The sequence below is a fragment of the Alligator sinensis genome, unplaced genomic scaffold (assembly GCF_000455745.1).
Source record: "Alligator sinensis unplaced genomic scaffold, ASM45574v1 scaffold1201_1, whole genome shotgun sequence".
Classification (NCBI taxonomy): domain Eukaryota; kingdom Metazoa; phylum Chordata; order Crocodylia; family Alligatoridae; genus Alligator; species Alligator sinensis.
The window spans coordinates 1-11,029 of NW_005842690.1; the positions used below are offsets into that span (position 1 = coordinate 1).

The following is an 11,029-nucleotide window of genomic DNA, read 5'->3' on the forward strand; positions in this document are numbered from 1 at the left end:
CCCGCCACTCCCACCCTTCCAACACTGCCACCAGGGCTGCAGATGGTCCCCGCTCACCACTGCCGCCGCCTGCAGGCAGTCCCCACTCACTGGCAACACTGCCACTTACAAATAGTGCCCCCCAAGTCTCGGGAGGCACCAGTTGTTCATGCCCCTGGGTGTTCCCTACCTTTCTCACTTGGTATACAAGAATTTGCTCCTGGATGACCAAGTAAAAGCGTGACTAAAGAAGATCCTTAGTGCTTATGGAAAATTGCATCCAGAAGGTTTCTAGTATTGATTAGGGTTACCATATTTCCAGTTCCAAAAAAGAGGACACTTGCCATGTGCATGGGGGGCATATATGACTGTTAAGTGCAGTGATATGTCAGTGCCCTCACCCTGCACATTCCATTGCCCCTCGCTCCCAAGCCAAAGCCCCTCCAGCTCTACTGCTGCCCGTCACTCCTGACCCAGGGACCCCTGGCCCTGCCAGTGCTCCTCACTCCCAACCCACAGTATCCTGTCCCCCTGGGCCATACTAGTGCCCCTCACTCCTGACCCACAACTCCCTGCCCCACATTCAGGACCCACAGTCTCCCCACCTCTCACTTCCAACCACAGCCCTTTGCTCCCTCCATCTCCTGGCTGCCCTGCCCCTGCAACCTTTTTCCCCTACAGTGTGGACTGCTGCCAACAATCCATCCCCCTTGACAAGTTGCAGTCCCACACCCAAGAGTGACCAGATGCTGCTGTAAGAGGGAGAGAAAAAGGCAGGTGCTAGGACCCTGGGGTTCTTTCTCTGCTGTGGCAAAGAAGCTAAACTGAATTTGGTAGGTGCTAGGATCCTGCAGACATCTCCTCTGCCCCCAGCTGGCCACACAGTTCCCAGCTGCAGCCCCAGATTCTCCCAGCCTCTGCATGCACCCACCCCACCTCACACAGCTGAGCTGAGCAATATCCCAGACATTTGAGCAGATTTTTAAAAACTGCCTAGAAAGAGATCGGAGGATAAAAAAAAAAGGACATGTCTGGGAAAACTGAGACCTATGGTAACCCTAGTATCCATAGATGGCATAAATTATTATGCCAAATGTACATGTGGTGGAAGCCTGTTACCAGACCTGATCAAACAGAGTTCTGTTGATCATGAAATGAGCTGTTCTGGCAGTTATGAATACTAGGCATCTTTCACTAACCACAAAACAAAAGAAAAACCTGTCATGTGTCTTTTCTGCAGGAAGGCTACAATCTGGCAGGAGATGGCATGAAGAGGGATGCTATTAATTAATATATCAGTGCTTTTTTCCCCCTATTTCTTCCTTGCATGCTTTCCAAAACTCCTCCCCATTCTTTATTGCACAGATTGAATTTCAGAGAAGAGGACCTGCCATTTCAAATACTTTAGCTTGGCTCTTGTTTAAAATAGCCAGCAAGAATTTGCCAACAGTAAATGTAATGAGGCATGTGGAGGTAATGAGGACCAAGACAAGAGAGAACTTTTCTAAAGGAACAAATCTCCCAGTGAACACACACAAATCAACTGTAAGCTAGAGATGCTCTTTGTGCTTTTCACCCATTTGCCCTCCTCAGCGATTAGGGAAAGCATCATTTTGCATCATGCAGCTTATGGACCTTTATAGGCTGAGTGACAATAGCCCATAGGAATCCTTACTCCCGGGAGGTGAAGTGGCTCTTGTGAATGTGCCTTAGAGCAGGGATCCACAGAAGCAAAGAACTACAGTGAGTAATAACCTTTCTTTCCTCCTATGGCCTGCTGTGTTAGTCTTTGTATGGTAAAAACATTTGCTTGTGATGTTAAGTAAAATAAAACAATGAGTACTTGACATTAAGATAGCCTCCATGGGATAAAAAGGGATTTATGGGAGTTGCATAGTTACATAATACATTGTAAAGACAACATATCTGTGCTCAAAAGCAATCAGAGTATTTACAACCCTCTCTTTTATATTTCCTACTGAATAGACATACACACAAATTCCTGCGGAGGACCTTTTACATTACCACAGAAGGTTGCACAAAGAGCCCATTTGTAAGGACTGAGGAGCACTGAATGTCAAGTGAATAAATGAAGCAGGTGGCAAGCTGCCATTGTATTCATGTGTCCAAAATGCCAGGATTATGCCTGGAGGCTGGGGAAATGAATCAGTCCACTTTTCACTGAAACAAATTCCCTTGTTTACCAGGAGCTCTGAAAGAGATTCAAGATCTGCAGGTGTCTAACATATTTGGAAACTTGCAGTCGAATGGAGGCAGAATACAAGAAATTATTTAAAGGCCAGAGAAAGAAAGTAGGCACTGAGATGGAAGATGCATTTCCAGGCATAGAACATGTACTCGCGCAACAGCCGGACCCTCTCTCTGTTCTCTGGCATTCGATGCGAAAGCAAAGAAAAATATGCAAGACCAACTTCTTTGTCAAAGAGGAAGCCAAAATTGATTGCTGCTTTCTAGTCCTATTAAATCGCTTAGGGACACAAAGCTGTATAGTCAGGTTAGTCCAGGAGCAAAGGAACAGTTCCAATCCTTGCAGCTGCCGGAGGAGTTATGCTTTTGCGTCCCTTAAAAGCTGGTTGAATTTTCTCTAGTTGCAACATTTAAGGGCCTTCTAGCATGATAATTTTAACTCCATTCTGACAAGATCAGCAAACTCTGCTCTTCTTTTCAAAAATCTGCTCAAAAGAACAGACTCGTGGCTGTACTGGTGGGTTCAGCACTGCTTTACTGCACCAGAGGACCAACCTGCTTTGACAGATGTACCACAAATTAGCTCCGATCCCCTGCCCGCTCTGCCACTTTTCTGTCCCCTCCCTGACCTGTTTCCAGCTCTGCTTCCTGCCCTGTCTGCTGTTTTGGTTCCCAGTCCCTGCCTGATCTGCTGCTCTAGTTTCTACTTCCTGCCCCTGCTCAATCTGCTGCTCTATTCCCCCACCCTGTCCTGTATTCCTCTATCTGCTGCTGCTCATTTCTGCTGCCTGCCTACTTTGCTGCTGTGCTCCCTACCCGATCTGGGGCTCTGCTTCTTGCTTCCTGCCGTGTGCACTGTGCCCTCACGTGCTTTTCTTTCTGGTCTGCTGCTCTCTTTTCCACTCCCTACCTGATCTGGTGCTCCCCCATCTGCTTCCTACTGTCTGCCCGATATTGCTGCTCTGCTTTCTGCTCCCCCCCTCCATTTCTCCCACAGCAGCATGCATCTCTCCCCGGCCACTGAACTAGCCCCGCCCCTCAGTGGAGCCTGCCGCGCGGCCCGCTGGGACCTGTAGTCAGGCTCGCCCCCCACCCGGGCATCTGCCTCTACAGAACTACAATTCCCGGCATGTACCGGGAGGGCGCTGGCTGGGGGAAGGTGGAACTTCCCCTGCGCATCCCTACCCAGGCGAACGCTCAGGCTCCGCTGCCGGCGCGCTGTCAATGCGCATGCGTATTCGCCCTCTGCTCGCAAAGGCGCGCACTCTAGCCGGAGGCTGCATCTCCTTGTGCGCATGCGTAGTCTCCCCTCCTGGCCTCAGCTGCTTCCCTCACTCGGAGGGGGGGCGGCGCGCCTGCGTACATGCGTCAGCAGGCTTGCGCTGCTCCCGGCCTGTCTTTGCAGCCGCGGGAGGCGGTACTATAGGGCGCGCGTGAGGCCGAGCGGGGTCGAGCCCCCGGGTCAGTACCGAGGTCGCGGGGGTCGCGTCCCCTCCCAACGGGGGGTGGGCAAGGGCCCGGGGCAGCCACTTCCGGGCTGGAATGGGGCGGTTAACGGACGTTTTCCTGCCCCCCCTCCTCGTGTGTGTGTGTGTGTGTGTGTGTGTGTGTGTGTGTGTGTGTGTGTGTGTGTGTCCGTCCACGTCCACAGGAGGCGCTGTCGCGAGGAGGCTGGTGGCATGGGCTGGTGCAGCATCTCGCCAGGCTGGGACCTACCGTGACCCCCTCGCCGCATGGCGGCCCTGGACCCACCCCACGAGGCAGGGCATGGGGTGGCGGTGGCAGCATAAATGGCTCCCAGGGTGGCCCTGTTTCTAGGCTGGTGGGAGCCCTATGGGCCAAGTGACATGGCCCTGCACCGCGGCCCTCCCTGCAGAAACACCTGTCCTGGAATAAGGGGACCTTGTGTACAGCAGTGGGGCCGTGTCCTGCCAGCTGTGTCGGTGCGGCCAAGGTGGTGCAGCGTACCAGTGCCGACAAGCCATGTCACATGTGTGCACCTCGCATGGTGCACAGGTTTCAGTGGGGGACTCCGGCAGGGTCAGAGGGACGTTGTGACTGTGATGGTCTGGCAAATGGATGACAAGTAAGAAGTTTTTGGCAGTGTCTGTTATTGGTAGTCGAAGAGCGATGGAATAGCTATGATGGCCCAGAAATGATGGGAGAGGCAAGGATTTCTTAGGGCAGTCTCTTATTGGACCAAGTCTGTAGCTGGGATGAAGTCAGGCAAACTCCCGAATGTAAGAACTGAGGATGCGACATCTAAGGAAAAGTGTCTAGCATTTAAAAGCTTGTCTGATTATAGCCCAACTACGTGGTTGGTCCAATAAAAGAGATCACCCTAAAAAATCTTTGTCTTTTATTGAGTCTACCATATAGCTGGGAGAGAAGCAAGACCAAAATGGTGCCTTCCTTCCAGGCTCTCCCTTGTGCCCTGTGCTGCCCTGGCCCCACTCCCTCCCTTGCCATAGGGGCCTCAGTCTGTTCCCCGCTACACCCCTTTCCCCCCATAGACTTACCAGCCAGACTCTGCTCTCCGGGCTGCCAGGCTACATTCCTAGCCGCGTGAATGCTGCGGCTGCATGCATGCATGTGGCATTGATTGGTGGCATTATTAGCTACACCTGCCAAAAAAAACCAATTGTTGATAATATCAATTTTCTTTTATAGGTGCCAATTTGATATGGACTGATATATCAGTTCACCTCTAAAGAAAAAAAAAAGTGCATTTTTTAACATTTAAATGTAAAGTATATTTTTCTTTTTAGATACCCATTTGAAATTGGCATATTACATAATATAATTAAAATTATATTGAACCTGTACATTTGCTAATTTGGTATAAAGAAAGACAAAACTGGTTGAAATGCCTGGCTAAATAACTGGAACTACAAGTTTTTGAAGTAATAAACCAGCTCTTGAGAGTTGTAGCCACCTCTGCAGGTGTAAAAAGAATATGTTCTTAATTTCAGTTTTAGTTCAATAATGTGTTTGCTCAAATTTGAGAAGCCACTAGAGCAATGATTCTCAGCTGTTTTTAGACCCAAGACAGTAGACTTGAGGTACCTTTCAGAAAATGCCAGCTTTTATATTTCAATTATTTTTTTAAAATACAAAAAATAATAGCACAATTCTTCTGTTACAGAGTACTCAGAAAAGCCACAACAGGCAGAATGTTTTTGACCGTATTGATTTCTATTTGAAATCTCTGAGTATATCTTGTGAATTGTGTGTCTGTGTTTGCAAATCTAACAGAGCTGATATTGCACGACACACTTAAAAGGATTTTGGGGCACCCTGGCATGCTGTGGCACCCTGGTTGAGAACCGCTGTGCTTGAGAGCTGAAAAAGCTGGGAGACTGGTTTTCCTCCTCTAATCTGTGAATAACAGCTGTGAGAGAGAGGTTGAAGTCTACCAGTTCTAAAATACTGAAGTATGCAGTGAACTGAAACAGTTGGTTCAGCTCAGTAACTACAGAATCTTTCCTGTGCTTATTAAAATGTTACCTTGAAATGCAGAATATATTCTGATGTGTTACAGGGGTGTAGGTTGTAGCCATGTTGGTCTAAGGACATAGGCAGACAAGGCTCTTTGGGTGAATCTGATATCTTTTATTAGACCAACTTAAATAGTTGGAAAATAGAGGCTGGGCTGGCTTCTTTACTTTTCATGCCATCCAGGAAGAGCGCGCACCAACTGCAGAAACTTCCTTAGCCTGACGAAGGGTTTTTGAACCCAAAAGCTTGCTTAATAATTATTTTCCAACTGTTTAAGTTGGTCTAATAAAAGATATCAGATTCACCCAAAGAACCTTTGTCTGAATATATTCTGATAAACTTTTTCTTGTGTATCCAGAATATTTAATATATTATTTTTAATTATTAAAAATAGATTACAATTAATTAGATTAGATTTAAAATGCTGAATTTTAGCAATTTCAGTTTTTGTCCCAAAGCAATTTGATGTAAACCACAAGTAAAAAATTAATCATCTAGTAAATAAATAATGCAATTCACCATTTTTTAACACAATAAAATGTAACAAGTATCTGAGTACATGTATATAGTTGCTTAAATGTGTAAATATCCTGGTTAGCAAAAAGAAGAATCAAATTTAGTATAAAAGCTATTTTTAGTTGTATATCTACATGTTTTAATGGTTACCAACCAATGAAAATCAACTTAGGAAAACAATTAGAAGTTCAACAGTTATAACAATTAAAAGTGTTAATGCAAAACAAGATTAACATTGATGATGTAAACTGAGTCTTCCTGCTTGCTGATTTAAATCAGTCCATCCTGATGGGAACGTCTCTCAACACTGTTATTCCAGTATCACATTTCTTTTCCTCTTGCAGCTTGTATTTCTGTCTGTTAGATCCTAATGTTTACCCCTGACTTTTCCCAATACTTTATTTTAAATATAAATAGCACTTCTTTTTCAGAATATTCTAATTTACTGTTGCTCAAATAACGTCACAGGTTACTGTAACTGAAACAGGTTGTTTATTCTTGTTTCTTGTATTCCCTAGCTCTGGAAACAGTTACACATATACTTAGACTACTCAGCTGCATAAAGTTATTACAGTCAAAGGGATTGCTCATGTATAAATGTTTATAAAGATTTGGGGCCCCGTCTGTATTTTTCTGTAATGTTTTTCATACTGCAGAAAGTAGTGTGGGAAATTATAAAATGTGACTGCAACATATTCCGTATTTACTATTTGTATAGGAATTCATGGAGCTTTTAATGTTTTTATTTTATAAAAATACCTATCTTAAACTTTTCAGTACAGAATAAAGCTGTTCAGGTATAGCGCAAAGACTTTTTGAAAAGTAAAAGTAAAATCAAATCATGGTATTGATGAATCTTCATGAATCTCTTCCCCCCCCATCCCCATTACATGCTGGTACATATCAGCAATGGATCCAAAAATGCTTTACTGATCTCATGGAAAGAATTGAGAGCTCTGTTTTTCATAGAATATTTGGGCACCTTCATAAAAGTGGAAAATGTTCCCCTAGTCCAGTTGCCTCCCTCGCATTAGAGTTTTGGGGAAATTTTCATCTCTGCAGGATTTCCTCAAGTATTTCAGGACTTCTGCTAAGGAAGTAGTATGGGCTGAGTTGATGGGAAAGTGACTTTGAATTGAATTGGTTTTGCTCAGGCAAGCCATAAAAATTATTTCTTGATCCTCTGTCTCATCAGTATTCTTCTAATGTATACTGTTTTCCTGTCTTAAACAATGTATTAAGATTTTTTCAATGAAAAAGGAAATGAGTAAACCAAGAGGAGAACTGCAAACTTTCCAGTCTCCCTTTGTAGGACTGCATGGCCTTCACTCAGACTAAAGTAAAGGTTTGGTGTTTGAGTGTTTTAAAACTAACATACAAAAAACTAGAACTCCTGGTTCCAAAATGATACCTTTTATAAAAGGTATCATTTTGGAACCAGGAGTTCTAGTTTTTTGTATGTATGTCTTTTTGTCTCAGATCAACACGGCTACGAAGTATACCCCTTAAAACTAACATGCAGTAGTTAAAAGCAAATGTTAGCCAAGTAATAGTCAACCTGTGCTGGTTTTTGTGTAAACAAGGAAATGTCACTAAGCATTGCTTGTGGTTGTCTTTGTGTATGTCAAAATTGTTCATACCATCTCCTAAAGACCAAAGGAAAATTTTTGGAACTATGGTCACTCTCCACTGGATGTGCCTGTGTGTAGCACACAGAATTGCTTCCTGCTTTGCATCTCAATTTCAGCAACAGGACCACAGGCTTCCTGCACAAAAACATCCCTCAGAAATGCTGTTCTAATAGAGAGGAACTCTCAGGGATTGAATGAGCTCTTATGTTAATAGAATAGCATGAAGAATGGTTTAGGAATGCCTGCACACAAGTGGAAGAAGAGGCATGAGAATTTTAACAATTGTGGCAAGAATTAGCATCAACAACAGTATCCTAAATGTTTCAAATCAATTTTAACATAGATATCGTTTTTACACAAGGCAAGGAAGACAATGACTCTGATACTGACAAGTGTGTTTTTAGCTTACTTGGTTCATTGAAGGAATTTAGAAGTCAGTGTCAGAAAATCTACTTAGGGTAAATAGTTAAGTTAGCTTTCCTTAATAGACCTGATCATTACCTTTAACTGTGTATGTTTGTATTCTACTTGATCTTTCTGCAATACTATAACTGACATTTTTAACACCCCTCCCCATCCCCCACTACCTTCTTACATGTTACATCTAAAATAAACTGTATGTTAATATTAGAACAGAACACTTGGAGGAACAGTGACCACCTCCAGAGTTAAGCATTTCAGCAGTAATGCTCTTCCACTTCCTAATGGTAACAGTATTTTTCCTCTTCAAATTCCAGAAAAACTCATAAATTCATGGTTAGGGGTTTTTTTTCTTTAAACCAGGAAAAATAATATAGTTTATTGGACAGTACTGAGCAGGACTCATTAAATAGCACCTGTGAAGTAATTATGTGGGACACTAACATGTACTAAATTGGAAATAATTGTATGGGGAAAGATGGTGATTTCTAGTTATCTAACTCTATTCTATCTAATATTATGAGCCAAGTGCTGTATCTCTTGCTAGGAACAAATATAATGTTAATCCAGGAAGGGTATAAAAACACTTAATTTTTCTTCATGCACAATAATATTTCATCTGTTCTTGTGCTGATATTTAATATTTCAACCTGTGAATCAAACTAAGTTACTCAGTACCAGCCTGATATTTTTCATGTGTTTAAAAACTAGTTGGAGGAAGAATTTTTCTTATTGATTGAAAGGGCTAAAAATAATAATGACAGAGAAGAAGTAAGGGTATAGGTTATATTTGTAGCCTTTAGCTTCTTTACTATTCATTCCATCTGGGAAGAGCACATACCAACTGCAGATGCTTCCTCAGCCTGACAAAGTGTATTTATACCCAAAAGCTTGCTAAGAAGAATTTTTCCAACTACTTGAGTTGGTCTAATAAAAGATATCAGATTTACCCAAAGGAACCTTGTCTGCTAGAGAAGAAATAAGCACTAATTCCTAATACAGTAAAGGGGGACTGAATGTTAGATTAAACTCACTGGATTACTTCAATCTAGTTAATATATTCTTGTTTAGAACTTTTAATCTCTACAAATTCTGTAAGAAGGGCTCTTCATATTGCTACTTGTCTCCTCCAAACTAATCTCAACTGATAAGATCTTTCACAATGAACAAATGGCGCACTTCTGAAAATGTTTAATCCTGCAATCTGGCTTCAGAGTTCTCTGAATTTGTAAAGCAACTCAAAGATTATGTGATGATATTGTTTGTTTGGCTTGTTCTCAAAAATGATTTAAAGATGCTTTTAGAAATTTGTTGGAGGAAATGACATTCAGGAGATGAAATTCAGTAATTACAAAGTCTGGCGCATAGGATGGAATAATTGCATGAACAAGTTCAGATTGGGGAATGACTGGCTAGGCCACAGTACTCGGAGAAGTACCTGGAGGTGACAGTGGACCATAAACCGAATATGAGCCAACAGTGTGCTCCTGTTGCAAAAAAATCCAAACAAACAACTGCATTCTTCATGGTATTAACAAGAGTGTCACTTGCAGATCAGGGGACGTGATTCTTCCATTCTGTTCAGCACTTGTGCAGTCCAGTTTTGGTGGTCTGCTCTTAAAAAAAAAAAAAAAAAAAAAAAAAAAGGTAGAAAGATGGAGAGTGACAAAAATGATTAGAGGCCTGGGAAACATGACTTGTGAGGAAAGGCTGATGGACAAATATAAATAAGTTTCTACTGAACTTGAGGAGGCAGCTAGTCAATTTTCACAGGCAAATCCAGAGGTTGGCTGCCATTTTCATGGGCTGAGCATGGTGTCCCTTTTCCCCCCCACCTCTGATTGGCCAAGGGGCCCCAGCAGTCCTGTTTGTCCCCACAGATTGCCAGATGCCCCAAAACCGTGGCTCAATTACCCTGATTAAATCCAGGGAAGCCATTAATCCCCATGCTATTAAGCATGGATTAATGGCTTCCCCAGGCTTAATTAGGATAATTAAGCTGTGATTTCAGGCCGTCCCCAAGCAAGGAGGCTGCAAACAACTGCACCAGGATCCCAGGCTGGCTGTGGCAGATAGACAGGAGGCTGCAAGCAGCTGCACCACGGTCTGCAGAGCCCCAGCCCAGCTCACTGCTGATGGCAGGTGCAGCACAGCTCCAGCTCCTTCCCTGCCATCTACCCCAAGGTGCATATGCACCCACTGTCAGCAATGAGTTGAGTCAGGGCTCCATCTACCCCAGTGCAGCCGCTTCCAGTTTCCTTGCCACCTGCCACAGCTAGTCCAGGCTTCTCAGCGGCAGAGGCCTGCCTACAGCCTAGACCCAGGCTGGCTGTGGCAGACAGCCAGGAGGCTGCAAGCATCTGCACCAGGGTCTGTGGAGCCCCAGCTTGGCTCGTTGCCAGCAGCAGGTACACACATGCAACAAGCTTCATGGACCCCAGTGCAGCAGCTTGTAGTCTCCCCACTTCCTGCTGGGTTTAGACATGTGAGAGCAAAAATCCTCCCTCACTACTTGTGATCTGGAGCTCCACTACATGTAGTTTGAGGGAAGGAAAGTCTTTTGCACTCAGTTAAGCTATATGCAAGTCTAATTATCCACTTGGTGCAAGTCACTTGGTAAGCAAGTAAAATATCATGAAGGAAGATGAAATACTGTTTTTTGGAAGGTAGAAAGATTTTTCCAGAGTCATGGTCAACGATATGACACAGAGTAGGCCCTCCTGAAAATATCGTGTCCAAGAAGTGTGGCATTTCAGTCCCGGTGAGACAGCAGGGCA

At 43.8% G+C, this 11,029-nt stretch overlaps 1 protein-coding gene across 4 annotated transcripts in view; it reads left to right on the plus strand.

Annotated features, from left to right (window-relative positions):
- Window positions 1-3,501: 3,501 nt before the first annotated feature.
- The window catches only part of RALBP1 (ralA binding protein 1), a 46,252-nt gene continuing 38,724 nt past the window's right edge, over window positions 3,502-11,029 (plus strand). Inside the window, exon 1 of one of the 4 annotated variants that reach the window (XM_006033998.3) lies at window positions 3,502-3,648. The gene's annotated coding sequence lies outside the window, so the exon portion shown is untranslated. Of the gene's footprint in view, window positions 3,649-3,880; window positions 4,274-11,029 lie in introns of those variants that run through there. The other 3 variants (XM_006034000.3, XM_025215968.1, XM_025215970.1) reach the window with 3 other exon arrangements.